Here is a 14,291-nt window from a genome sequence, read left to right as displayed (position 1 = left end):
ACAGTGCATTTTGTAAAAAAATAAAAGTCAGTAAAATCGCTACATAATTCATCACCATGACCGCATGTTAGTACAATTATAAAAGAAGAGGGGCAGGGAGAACCAGCTCATTTGCATTAAAGGTACAGGCAACAAAAAAAGCCCCAGCATTCTAACAGATCAAATTTCCCATATTCAGAAAGATGTAATCTGATGGGTATTTTGAGCTGAAGTTCATTTATTCATTCATTTTCTTGTCGGCTTAGTCTCTTTATTAATTCGGGGTCGCCACAGTGGAATTAACCGCCAACTTATCCAGCTAGTTTTTTTACACAGCGGATGCCCTTCCAGCCGCAACCCATCTCTGGAAAATGTCCACATACACATTCACAACACACTGAGCTGAAATTTTAAAGACACATTCTGGAGACGCAAAAGACTTATATTAAATCTTGACTACTTTTTTAACTTAATTTTACTTTTAGGATTATTTCTATAATACAAAATGTCTTGCTTTCGTTCTAAATATTTCTTATTTTCTGATTTCTGCATTTAATTTTATTTCAGCTTGTAGGTTGTTTATTTAGGTAGTAGTTTTTAGCTTTTACTAGATTTAGGGGTTAGTTAACATTAAAGACCCTGCTTTATGAAACATGATGAATATAATTGTATAAAAATAATATGATAAACATTATGGGCCCTATCATACACCCGACGCAATGTGGCGCAAGGCACGGTGCAATACTCTATTGCTACTTTTAGCTCAGCGCAAGGGTAATTTTGAGGTGTTGCGCCACTCTGTTTAAATAGCAAATGCATTTGCGCTCAAATGTGCGCCCATAGGAGTTCTGGTCTAAAAAAGCAGGCGTGTTTTGGCGCGTTGCTATTTTGAGAAACTGTAAATAGTCTGATCTTTAGACCAGAACAAAGTCGGTCTATTGTCTGGCGCAAAGTGCGCCTGGCTTACACACTACACACAAGATGGAGAGCAATACGCAAATATCTTTACATATGAAAAATATATAATATCTTAAGGAGATATATATATATATATATATATATATATATATATATATATATATATATATATATATATATATATATATATAAGGATAGATACAGAATATAAATATAAATGATTAAAATATTACAAAACATATTAATTTCTAGCCTACATGAAGATTTCAAAACCATTGCCTTACTTTCTTCATCTCGGGAGGCTTTTTCAGTTCATTCAATTTGCTTTTGTATAATGTTATTATTATTAGCAGTATTATTTATTATATTCATATTTATATTTGTTTTATTAAAAACAAGCTTAGATTTGTCCACCTGTCAAATTTTAGACCATATGGGGCATGGCAAGTGTATTTGGAAATAGCTCAGTATTTTGACCACACTTGGTTATTATTGTTCATTTATTCGTTTGCTAGAAATTAGAACTGAATTTAGAAATAGTTTTGAAACAAATCTTTGCGCTTAACAACCTAAATTAATTATTTACAGGCTAATTAATGTCTGTGCGTAAAGGTTACCCTATCCACGAGAGCAAAAGCGAAAGTGAACTTACTTTCGTCAAAATGCTCTTATGGCGCGACGCAGCTGGCTTTTAAAGGTAATGGGAGATGAGGCTCTAATTGGTTTATTCTCAAAACACACCTATAACTCATTAAGAAAATAAACTCAACCCTTTTAGACCATGCGGATTTTTCTGTTAAATTAGCAAAAATGCGTTCTGACACGCCCTGAAAGCGTTTGCGCCCTGCGTTTTGCGCTCTGCGCATGGACTGTCAAAATAGAGCCCCATATGTAACAAAAATCAATTCAATTGACCTTTATTTATATAGCGTTTTTACAATGTAGATTGTGTCAAAGCAGCTTCACACAGAAGATTATAGTAAATTGAAACAATGTCGGTCCAGTTTTCAGTTTTTTTCAGTTCAGTTTAGCTCAGTTAAGTGTGGTTTAATAATCACTACTGAGAGTCCATACACTTAAAAGCAAATCCATCGATCCACAGCTCTACAGGTCCCGAACCATGCAAGCCAGTGGCGAGGAAGGAAAAAAACAGAAAAAAAATGGCTTTAATAGTAACTTAAAGAAAGAAAAAGTTAGAATTTTTTATTTGACGATACCTTCTATATCACTCTTGACGTTGTTTAAAGTAAACTATACAAGCTTAATATTTATGTTGATTATAGGCTGTACTGTTGTAATCACAATATGTGGTAGTATAAAAATACATTGGAAAATTGCGGAAGCAGAAAATATACTGAGCAGTAATTCCATTGTATTTTTCACTGAAATTAAACAAGAAATATAAATGTAGCTTTGAGTCAGTTATAGAACATTCATTCATTTTCCTTTGGCTTAATCCCTTATTTGTCAGGGGTCACCACAGCGGACTGAAGCGCCTTTCTAGGAAACACCCATACATGTCCACAGTCACAAACCCACTTATACGCTACGGCAAATTTAGTTCATTCAATTCATTTATACTGCAGGACTTTGGACTGTGGGGGGAAAGCAGAGCACTCAGATGAAACCCAAGCAAACACAGGGAGAACATGCAAACTCCACACAGAAATGCCAACTGGTCCAATCGGGACTCGAATCAGTGACCTTCTTGCTGCCCAGTTATAGAACATTTAGATTACAAATGCTGTTGATATAATTAAAAAAGAATGGAGGATGCATTGATACTGCTTTCTGTGATGAACAAAAAAAGAGAGTTTTAATGTTTGAAATGTGAAGTGTATAAATAGTTTTTAAATATGATTTCTGCCTTTCCAGAATGTTATCGACATGAAATACTGTCTACTGCAAACTCTCAGATTGAACGAACAGTGAACTTTTCAGAAGAAACTGAGGTCAGTGGGTCATTAAACACTTGTAGGCATACTAGCTACTTATAAAACACCATAACTGAGTTTCCATGACAACAAGCACTGTTTTACTGTCCGTGACAAATTTAAACACTTATACAGTTTGAGTTAAGAACTAATTAATTCATTTGCTTAATGACTCCAGTACATTTGTGATCAAAAAGCTGAGTGTTCCTGGTCATTCCATAAACCAGAATAACACATTCATTTTATCATTAGTCAAGAGAGAAGAATGACTTCAAGGATTACAGAGAGTTTTTTAATAAAAGAAAAGCTTGCAGTATGATTGCCCACCATAACTCTTATGGTGCTGTGGTCTTTTTGTCAAGAGAGTGTCCTGTAAAGATCAGTTAATGTACATAAATTGTGCACTTTCTACAACAAAACATTCTTAGCAATAAGAATAGATTTATCTTTTCTGGATCTAACCACACAATCTATTTGATGGTAGATAATAAGCAGGGTTTTTTTGTAGTTGACACCATCCTGTTTATGGTACTTCCCAAAGTAATCCATACAGGCTCGGTTTACACCTGAAATAAAGATGTGTTTTGGTTGATAAATACACTTATATATACACTTACCAGATGCTTTATTAGGTACACCTGTCCAACTGCTCGTTAACGCATATTTCTAATCAGCCTATCAAAAGGCAGCAATTCAATGCATTTAAGCATGTAGACATGGTCAAGCCGATCTGCAGAGCATCAAAATTGAGAAGAAAGGTGATTTAAGTGACTTTGAATGTGGCATGGTTGTTGGTGCCAGACGGGTTGGTCTGAGTATTTTAGAATTTGCTGATCTACTAGGATTTTCATGCACAACCATCTCTAGGGTTTACAAATTGTCTGAAAAAGAGAACATACCCAGTAAGTGGCAGTTCTGTGTGTGCAAATGCCTTGTTAATGCCAAACGTCAGAGGAGAATGGCCAGACTGGTTTCAGTTGATAGAAAGGCAACAGTAACTCAAATATCCAGTTGTTACAACCGAGGTATACAAAAGAGCATTTCTGAACACACAACATGTCAAACCTTGAGGCGGATGCTATACAGCAGCAGAAGACCACAGCGGGTATTCCTCCTGTCAGCTAAGAACAGGAAACTAAGGCTACAATTCACACAGGCTCACCAAAATTGGACAAGAGAAGATTGGAAAATGTTGTCAGGTCTGATGAGTCTCGATTTCTGCTGCGACATTTGGAAGGTGGGTTCAGAATTTGACAACAACAACATCAAAGCATTAAAATTGGTGTGGGAGATATTTTCTAAGCACACTTTGGGCCTATTAGTACCAGTTGAGCAATGTGTCAACGCCACAGCCTAGTTGAATATTGTTGCTGACCATATCAATTCTTTTATGAACACAGTGTATCCATCTTCTGATGGCTACTTCCACCAGATGGCTACTTGTCATAAAGCATGAATCATCTCAGACTGGTTTCTTAAACATGACTATGAATTCAGTGTTCGCAAATGGCCTCCACAGTCACAAGTTCTCAATCCAATAGAGCACCTTTGGGTTGTGGTGGAGTGGGAGATTTGCATCATGGATGTGCAGCCAACAAATCTGCAGTACCTGTGTGCTGCTATCATGTCAATATGGACCAAAATCTCTGAGAAATATTTCTAGTACCTTGTTGAATATATACAACAAAGTATTAAGGCAGTTCTGAGGGCAATTGGGGTCCAACCCGGTACTAATAAGATGTATCTAATAAAGTGGCTGGTGACTGTATATGTATGTTTCAGTCTATCTTTTTTGTTTCTAATTTCTTTGAAAGGAGAGTCTGTGTATGGGTCTTTTATAATCATTTAATCTAATATTGCAAAATAAGCGCACAATTTACTTGTGACAAGGAGACAATGGAAAATAACACAGAGAGCAGTAGTTTTGATCCTGCTCTGATAGTTGCACAACTACATCAAACACTTTGGGTTTATGTTAGAATAAGAACTATATGAAAAAAAAAATTGGCTTTTTTATTTATTCTTTATTTTTCCACCTTTAAACCAAACATATTTTTTCAAATAACACAGTTGAAATATCATCTGGCTAACAAGTCTCAACAGTGTGTGCCATAATATTTAGGATTTAGGTCAGCGATCAGACATGGAGGTGAACCCTTGTGGCTTTAAACATTTTTCCAATGCATATTGTTTTTTTTTTATTAATTTGCGCTATTTAATTATCTTTTGTAGGAACAAAGTTCACCCAGAAATTGATAATATATTTAAAAAAAAAAATGCAGAAAGATACAAATAACTTTTGATTAGGCATGACAATTTTATCAAGAAAGCCTTACATATTATTTCCTTGTAAATTGTCCGTTAATCATCTTAATTGAAGTATTCGAAAACAAATTACACTATATAAAATTACTCATATGCACATTATTGTATAAAAAATTATAATAATAATAAATATTATTATTATTATGTATAAAAATAATTTAAATAATAATTATTATTTTAATAATAATGTAAATAAAAAAATATGTATAATAACTTATTAAACTATTTAAACTTTTAAATGACTGTTAAATGTCTGTTAAATGTCTTGAGCTCCTAATTTGATTCAAATTATCACTATTTTATTGATCTTGAAGTTTATCCATAACTGAAAGTAAGTAATAATAGGGAGTGAGAACGGGAACTTAGGATGGGGGTGAAGGGGTATCTTTTATGACCACACATCCTGTAGCTGCCTATTAAAACTGTGGCATTTTTACTGTCTCATTTTGCCTAAACGGTCTCTAATATAAGGAGGCTGACAAACCCTCCCTTTATTTCCTCTGTCTGCTTCCACGGACTCTTTGTAGTTCTCTTTTTTTTTTGAGCAGGAAACTTTCTCTCCTCCGGCTGGTCATGTGAGAGCAAACTAGGGGCACTGAGGTGCATCCTATTGATCACAGCAAGCTGAGAGGAAAGCAAATAAAAACATCCTGAAGCAAGAGACGGACAGAAGTGCGAATGGAGAGAAAGCAGACTTTTTTGATCATCTTTTTGTTGTTTCCTTTGTACAGTTCCAGCTTTTAGACTGACTTGTAGCACAATTTCCCCCAGTCAGTCAAGATTCTGCTCTTGAATCCCCTGAAACAAAACCAGATTAAACACTTCGGTGCTTTCAGACTGAGCCTCAAGAGCAACTGGAAGCTTGACGAGTTGTAGCTATGGCCTGTTGGTTAACTCTTGTACTTGACATTGATGATAGCGCAATGGTTGACTCAGCTTCGTGTCAAACCTTGATCCAACTACCTGCTCTGCTCCTTGCCTTTTTCTATCTTCTATTTCTATTGTAAAAGCTTGCAAAGGCTACATAAAACAAGAAACAAATTTGATACTTTCTGCTAAAAATGCAAGATGTTCCCAAGGAATTTTTGTTGACACATTTTATGGTATTGCAGGGTGGTTGACTTAAAGATCAGTACACACCAAGCCAACGCCATCGACAGTCAGCAGTCTGTGGGTAATAAGATGGATGCTGACAAAGAGGTGCGGATTTAAATGCAGGTTTATTATGAGAATGGTCAGGAAGGCAACGATCAACAGGGACAAAGGAAATGTGTCGAAATGTCACAGTACAGTTAAACAAGACTCTGGTGTGTGTCTGTGCTGCTTTTAAAGTCCATGTAATCAATTCTGAACAGCTTCAGCTGTGTTTTAGCAATCAGCAAAACCTGAACAGGTGTGAGTGTGTGGTGCATGACAGGATTTGTAGTCTATTTATTGACAGATTTGAGTGAAATTGAATGATTCCCAACAATCTACAAGCCTGGATAGCTGGTGTTTGTGACACTGTGAAAGAAAACAAATAAAACAAAAAAATGGATGTTCAGCTACAAATCAGAGAATTAAAACTTCACAAAACTTAGCAAATGATTTAAGTCAAGGACAAACTCAAAGAAGTGATGCCATTTTTTTTTTGTTGGGAAGGATGTTTTTTAGGGGTAGACGCTAGCAGCATGACACATTTACAATCTCGCCAACTGCAGCATGGGAGTGTTGCAGTGTTTGAAAAATTGTATAATTTCACTCAGCCTTTTCCAACTTCTTTTTGCTCTCCAAAAAAAAAAAAATGATTAAAGTATAGCAGGGCCTTTGGGCCATGACACACTAAAAAAAATGTTGCTTTTGAACTCTCTGTAAAACCTGCAGTGAATGGCCAACTATCCTATATTTGTGTGGAAATAACCCTCCATACAAGCAGATGACGGCAGATTCAGATTCTGAAAGAGAAACCAGAAATAGGATTAAGGATAAAAATTAGAAACGCCTTTTCTGTGTTCGCTCTTGAGTTTGCAATGACAAAATATTGCTTTGTCATTCCGATTTTCAGAAATAACATGTAGGGCTTTTTTGATAAAATTGTCATGTTTAAAGTTATTTGTAATTTCTGCATTTGTTTGTTTAAAAAAAATCAATTTCTGAGTGAAATGTGTTCCTACAAAAATAATTACATTTTCAGCACAAATAAATAAACATAACCAATATGCACTGGAGAAATGCTTAAAGCCACAAAAGATCAGCTCCATGTCTACTTACTTAACTAAATCCTAAATATCATGGGATGTACAGTACTGACTTGTTAGCAAGATGATATTTAAACTGTGTTATTTAAAATAATATCATTGGTTTAAAAAGGGAAAAACAAAGAATAATAAAAAAGCCAATTTTCTCATATGAGTTCTTATTCTAACAAAAACCCAAAGTGTTTGGTGTAGTTTTGCAAATATCAAAGCAGGATCAAAACCACTGCTCTCTGTGTAATTTTCCATTGTCTCCTTTTCACAAGTAAATTGTGAGCGCTTATTTTGCAATATTAGATCAAATGATAAGAAAAAAACCCATCTACAGACTCTCCTTTTAAAGAAATTAGAAACAAAACAATGGATTTAAACACAGATATATTCAATTCAATTCATGTTTTTTATATAGCACTTTTACAATGTAGGTTGTGTCAACGCAGCTTAAATAGAAGCTCTTGCAAATTGAAACGGTGTCAGCCCAGTTTTCAAAGTTGAAGTTCAATTTAGTTCAGTTTAGTGTGTTTTTTTATTTCACTGCTTGAAGTCCAAACATAAGTCCCAAATCAAGTAAGCTAGTGGTGAGGAACAAACTTCACCAATTGATGAACGTAAAGAAAAAAAAAATCCTTTAAGAAACAAGGCACTACCATTTCTCCTCTAGCCAAACTTCCTGTGCAGAGCTGCAGTCTAGGCACCGGAGGCTGGAGAACACTGGATGTCCATCGTGGAGAACTGCAGGTGTGAGAAGGTCATTGGCAGATAATCAGGCTGGCCCATGGGATCAATGCAAAGACTTGTCTGTCAATGGGGTCTTTCAGGAATCAGTCGCATGCTCTCCGCTCCTTCATGACTGCCACAGCGTCTGCTCAGGATACATCCTGGTACAGGATTATGGATACCTTGGCATCATTTCTTCACAGTTCTTGGATTGCATCAATGATAATGCATAATCTCTAGAGGCCTCAGGATGAGTATCCTCTGGTGGAAATAGAGAATAAAGAAAATAATTCGCATAGCTGCTGTTCATAGTGTATTTAAATGAGATGCAAAAAGGAAGTGCTATAAATAAAATTGTATTTATATAGAAACAAACATTTAAAGCATATGAGTGTTTCTAACAAAATGTCAGGTGCATTAAAACAGGAGGAATGTGTCCTACAATTGGTTTGTCAAGCCCACTCACCTGCGTACACTCATACACCATACCATTATGCAATGCATTGAGTGTGTGCTTTACTAAAAAGGTAGGTCTTTAATCTAGTTTTGAACTTGACAGTGTGACTGAGCCTCAAACATTACCAGGAAGGCTATTCCAGAGTTTAGGAGCCATGAATGAGAAGGCTAGACCTCCTTTAGTGGATTTTTCTACTCTGGGTACTACCGGAAGCCCTGATATGATGTATATGGGATGCTATCAACGAAAACACATCTTAATTCCAGATGTAAACAGGGCTTGTATGGATTACACTTTTGAAAAGCACCATAAATAGGATGAAGTGTCAACTAAAAGACTGCTTATTATCTACCATCAAATACAGATTGTGTGGTTAGACCCAGATACTATAAACTTATTCTAATTTTTATAAAAATTGTTTAATTGTAGAAAGGGCACAATGTATGTAACCTGAATGATCTTTACTGGACACTCTCTGAATAAAAGACTATTGACATATTTGTGTGGAAATAACTCTCCATGGTAGCAGATGATGGCAGATTCTGTTTATCCTTCAGAAAGAAAAAAACAGAAATAGGACTAAGGATAAAAAAGGAGAAAAGCCTTCTCATTGTTCCTTTTTGAGTTTGCAATGACAAAATATTGCTTTGTCTTTCTGATTTTCTTCTCATGCATTGGTTTACAGAGGCAGAAATCTAACTAATGCCAATGATTGAGGACACACTGCAACAATTAGGCAGAGATATGATCAGTGTCGGCCCAACATTGTACTTGATGCATCACACCTTTACTAAACCAACTGAAAGGATTCTTAGGGTGTACTCACGCTATTTACAGTTGCCTTGAACCTGGCCAAAGCACGCTTGTCCCCCCTTCTGTCTCCTCTGACGGCCCGCACTCACACTACATTCGGGCCTGGGCACACTTACGTCATCGATGATGCACTATTCAGTAAGCACTTTTGCTCAGCACAGTGGAGATTTCTTTAGTTATATTGTTTAAGTTGTTTGATATGCAGTGACACGCAGTCAAATATTGTAGAACGGATCCAATACTTTTGATGCTTATAAACAATCATAAAGTCCTCGTGCTGCAGGAATTAGGAGGTTTGCTGAAGATGCAGCTGTTGTGCAGTGAGGGGTTTGCTTCTTTAATAAACTACGACCGTTTGTGTTCATTGAACAGTAAAAATGATTAAGTAATCCATATGAAACAGCCTGGGGCGACGCAGTGCTGTAGTAGGTTGTGCTGTCGTTTCACAGCAAGAAGGACGCTGGTTCAAGCCTCGGCTGGGTCAGTTGGTGTTTCTGTGTGGAGTTTGCATGTTCACAGACAGGAATTGGGTAGGCTAAATTGTCCGTAGTGTATGTCTGTGTATGAGTGTGTGTGTATGTTTCCCAGTGATGGGTTGCAACTGGAAGGGCATCCGCTGCGTAAAAACGTGCTGGATAAGTTCATTCCGCTGTGGCGACTTAAGATTAATAAAGTGATAAAGCCGAAAAGAAAATGAATGAATAAATGAATGAATCAGCCCCTCAAAAGTCACGTCTCGCTTTCAGTCTCGGGCTCAGGTGCATTTTACACTCACATAAAAGCATACCGCACCAAAGCCCAAGTGAACCTTGCTCTGGCACACCTCTTCCATCAGGGCCAGGGCTGGCCAAGTGAACCGTGCCTGAGCCACATTCAGAGCACTCACACTTTTCTAACAATCCGGGAAACAGGCCTGGGCATAGTTCAGGTAGCATAGTGTGAGTACACCCTTAATATTAATAATACTGCAGTCACTATAGGTTTGAGTATGTGTGGGATATTTTTTACCTTTACATGTCTGCCAGACAAGTCCAAACACTTAGAAAAGTAAGTGCAAACTTCCACACAAGCCATGTGATTTGAAGTGTCATTTATGTGGCACAAACTGAGTTTAATGCTCAGGGCTGAGGTTTCGTTCAGCTTAACAACGGAGAAGGATTCACTTTGTATCCAGAAGCAAAGCTCTCAGGTAGACCGAGATTCTCCCAATCATGGAGACAGGACACGCTGAGCCGAGGGAGATTAAGCGTATCTCAATGTCGAACAGACCTTGTAGCCCTGAGGCGATTGTGTTTCACCCTAGGAGGGCGAGAGCTCAGAGTGAGAGCGAGAGATTGGGATGTTCTAAGACAGACGGTGCTCTTGTCCAGTGGTAGGAAAGACTGGGAATCTCTCTCTCTCTTCTTATCCCATCTCTCTAGATCACCTCCAGCCCAGACCTGGCACAGGGGAAGGGGTGGAGCAGTGGGGTTTTAGCACTTGTTTCAACACTGTGCTAATTTTACCTAGAGTCAGGACACAGATGCACAGACAAAAGGAGGTGGGGGGCTGGGGGACGTGTGTGCCTGAGGTGGGAGGTGGAGGGGGGGTAATGGGGTAGTATTGGCTTATTGACTCGCCCTCACAGCTGGCAGGCTTCAGATGAAAAGGGATGTTCCTCAAGAACTGACTACACATCTGAAGAGAGGCTAAAGGAAACAAAAGAAGTCCGAAGTCCCTCCCAGCACATAGAGTGCCCCATCAATACACACACACCCACCCAAAGGGCCTTTCCACCCGCTCAAAAGCACTTGCCTGAGGTAGATAAAGTCCTGATGGAAAATGAACCACAAGTTTAAATGGATTTGAAATGATTCTACATTTTGATGCAGGTAAATTAAGCTTATACAGTATATATTACAATTAAATATCTTTTAGTTCTATATTTATGTTAAACTGTGACAGTGAAACTTGACTATGGTTCACCCAAAAATGAAAAGTCTACTTACCCTCAAGTGGTTCTTTTTTAAGAGGTTTTCCCTGTTGCACACAAAAGAAGATATTTGAAGAATGTTAGAAACAGACAAACATTGACTTTTCAATAGGGAATCAACTACTATGAAAGTCAATGGTTACTGACTTCCAGTATATTTTTTTAAAATCAAACTGGTTTGTGACAAATGAAGTATGAGTAAAAATGACAGATTTGGTTTTAATTTTGGGTGAATTATCCCTTGAAATCAGAAATTAACTTCCTAGTATCTAGACACAAAATCTTTTAAATGTTATTGTATTTTCTTCATCAGCAGTGCTCAATGGACCATGGATGTCTGTGAACACTATCTTCGTGTGATCCAATATTTCTGCCTGTAAACAGCACACATGAAATAGTACAAATGTAAGAAAGGTGAACATCACCACATTACCATCCATTTGCCCTTCCAGTGCTACTGTCTAAAAGCTGATTTATACTTCTGCATCAAGCGCACGCGTATACGTATACGCACAACGTATTCTGCGTTGACGCATAGCCCTACGCCGTAGCTGTCGGTGTTGCTGATGAGCACCTCTCAAAAAATTTAACTACATGTTGCAAAGACGCAAGCTCTGTGATTGGTCGGCTTGGTAGTGCTGACAAGTCTGGACGGGACCGAGAGCCGCGCGAGCACTGCGAGCCCGATGAATCGATTGTTTACAAGTGTGGAGTCCCGTGAAAGAGCTCCGGATGGAAAGTTTTGTTTTGCGTTTACCTCATGATTAAGGTTGTTGCATGTCCGCTGGTTCCTGCCTCAAAATGAGTGAGTTTGAGCCACTTGTACATTCAGGAAGCGTTCAGAAAAAACAAAACACCAGCGAAGAAACTCGATACAGAGGAACAATAACATCTACTGCCAACTAGCGTTTTGGAAGTGTTAATGCAGACCAACAAAAACAGCGCCCAGAAGTATAAATGCACAGCTACGTGCGTTGCATGCGCCATCGGTTACGCCTGTCACTTAACACAGAAGTATAAACCAGGGTTAACTCAGTGGTAGGGAACCTATGGCTCGCGAGGCCAGTCTCTTTGGCCAAAAATATGAGGCTGTCTTCGTTTAATATAATAAAAAATAAAACAGAAAAATAAGTATACTTTGTACTCAATGTGCTTAGTTGTGTATGAATGATTAAGTTCAACATGCAGAAACACTGAGCAGACGTTGTTTTTCACTACGCACAATGCAACTGAACTGTCATCTTGACATAAAGGGGGTCCATGAACATCTGTGTGCAGCGTTCATATGCAATAGCCGCTAAACTCTGGCTAGGTTTCCAGTTCAGTCAATCCAGTCATTTCTTGCATTGAACCAATCAATCCAAAACAGTGCTAATGTAAAAAAAATACAGGTTAATTACAAGACACATGGCAAAGAGAACAGTTTTTAGTTTATCATTTTATTAGTTCTCTGCTCTGGCATATTGAGAGGTAGTAAAAAAGCATGGGCCTTCATGCATCACGCTATATGAAATACAGACTGAAAGGTCAAAACATCCAACCATATGGCCAGATGATACTACACATTACAGTGTAAAACAAACCAGCATATTGAAATGAAAGTTTGGATGGATGATAAATGTAACCAAGATAAACATGATTACAGTGAATGTGCAGTTAATCATGATTTTGAAAACAAAAAAAATATTTAAAGTCCTTCTTTTAAACTAATGGATTGAAATGACCAGAAATTTTCAAAAACAAAAGCTCTAGCAGACAAAAAAGCTCAAACATTACAGAGATCATTATAGTACATCAAATATCTTCCAGTTGATAGTGAAAGTGGCCATAGAAGCTCTGCAGGACATTAAAAATAGAAATAAAAGTTTGTTAACTGAACCAGGTCTGTTTCCAGGTTTGCCGCATTGCAACATGCCAGAAATGTTTACTGTAGACATTATAAGAACTGCTTTACTATCTCTGCTGCACTGTAAAGACTCTTCTAGTCAAGGCTGCAATGTTTAGTGTAAGACACAAGAAACAATGTCATGTACGTGTTTCCACAGAACAGATTTATTATTGCACCGTTAGCTGTGAGGAATGGTTCTCATTAACTGCCAACAAAACACTGCTCATCTTCAACTGTATAAAAACGTTCCACCGCGTCTCTCAAAAGCCCCTTCTCCCATTTGACTGTTGATTTATTGAGTTTACCTTTCTGCCATGAATTTTAATGTTCATACATGCCGCATTCAAAGCTTTGTCATCAATATTTAAACTTCAATATAAACTTCACAATCGCTGACAAATTGTCCTGAGATTTCCCGCATTTTCTGAAGAAATCATTAAAATGTATCAAATAATCTGGCGGGAATCAGACTCAAGCTCTTCAGCCTCTGAAGGAAGGGTTAAGCGTTTTTCTTGAGTGGCTCCCACTCCACTTGCAGACTCTGTGCTGTTGTTTTTAATGATAGCGGGTCTGATTAGAACAGAGCACCGGGAAACAACAGCCACGTAAATCAGCCCCCCAATGTGCCGCCTGTCCGTCTGGAGCGCCGTGAGAGCCCTCCTTCTCCATAATCAAAGCTGCTGCAGTCTCACCGCGCCTCCGCTCTCTCTGGGGGAAATCAGTAATCATGCGTACCCTCCATGGCACTGGCCTTCTCTACGTGTGCGACAACCCAACGTAACCCATTTCTTCTGTTAAACACACAAGCTGAAGCAGGCAGGTCATATGCTGCTGTCTGGAAACAGAAACAGGAGTTAGATAATGGTATATTTCTGTTTGACCAAAGCAGGACTGCGGTAGAAGGATGATGTACTACAGTGTTTCAGCATCCCAGGTAGCAAAATCTGCAGTAACCTGGCATTTGTTCTGAATTACTATAAGCCTGGGTTCTCAGGCACAAAACTGGCACACTCACTGGAAACCGACACAACATGATAGTCAGCCTTCAATGTCC

The sequence above is a fragment of the Danio rerio genome, chromosome 19 (assembly GCF_052040795.2).
Source record: "Danio rerio strain M-AB ecotype USA chromosome 19, GRCz13ab, whole genome shotgun sequence".
Classification (NCBI taxonomy): domain Eukaryota; kingdom Metazoa; phylum Chordata; class Actinopteri; order Cypriniformes; family Danionidae; genus Danio; species Danio rerio.
The sequence above is the reverse complement of the archived record's forward strand: the minus strand, read 5'-3'. Positions refer to the sequence as shown.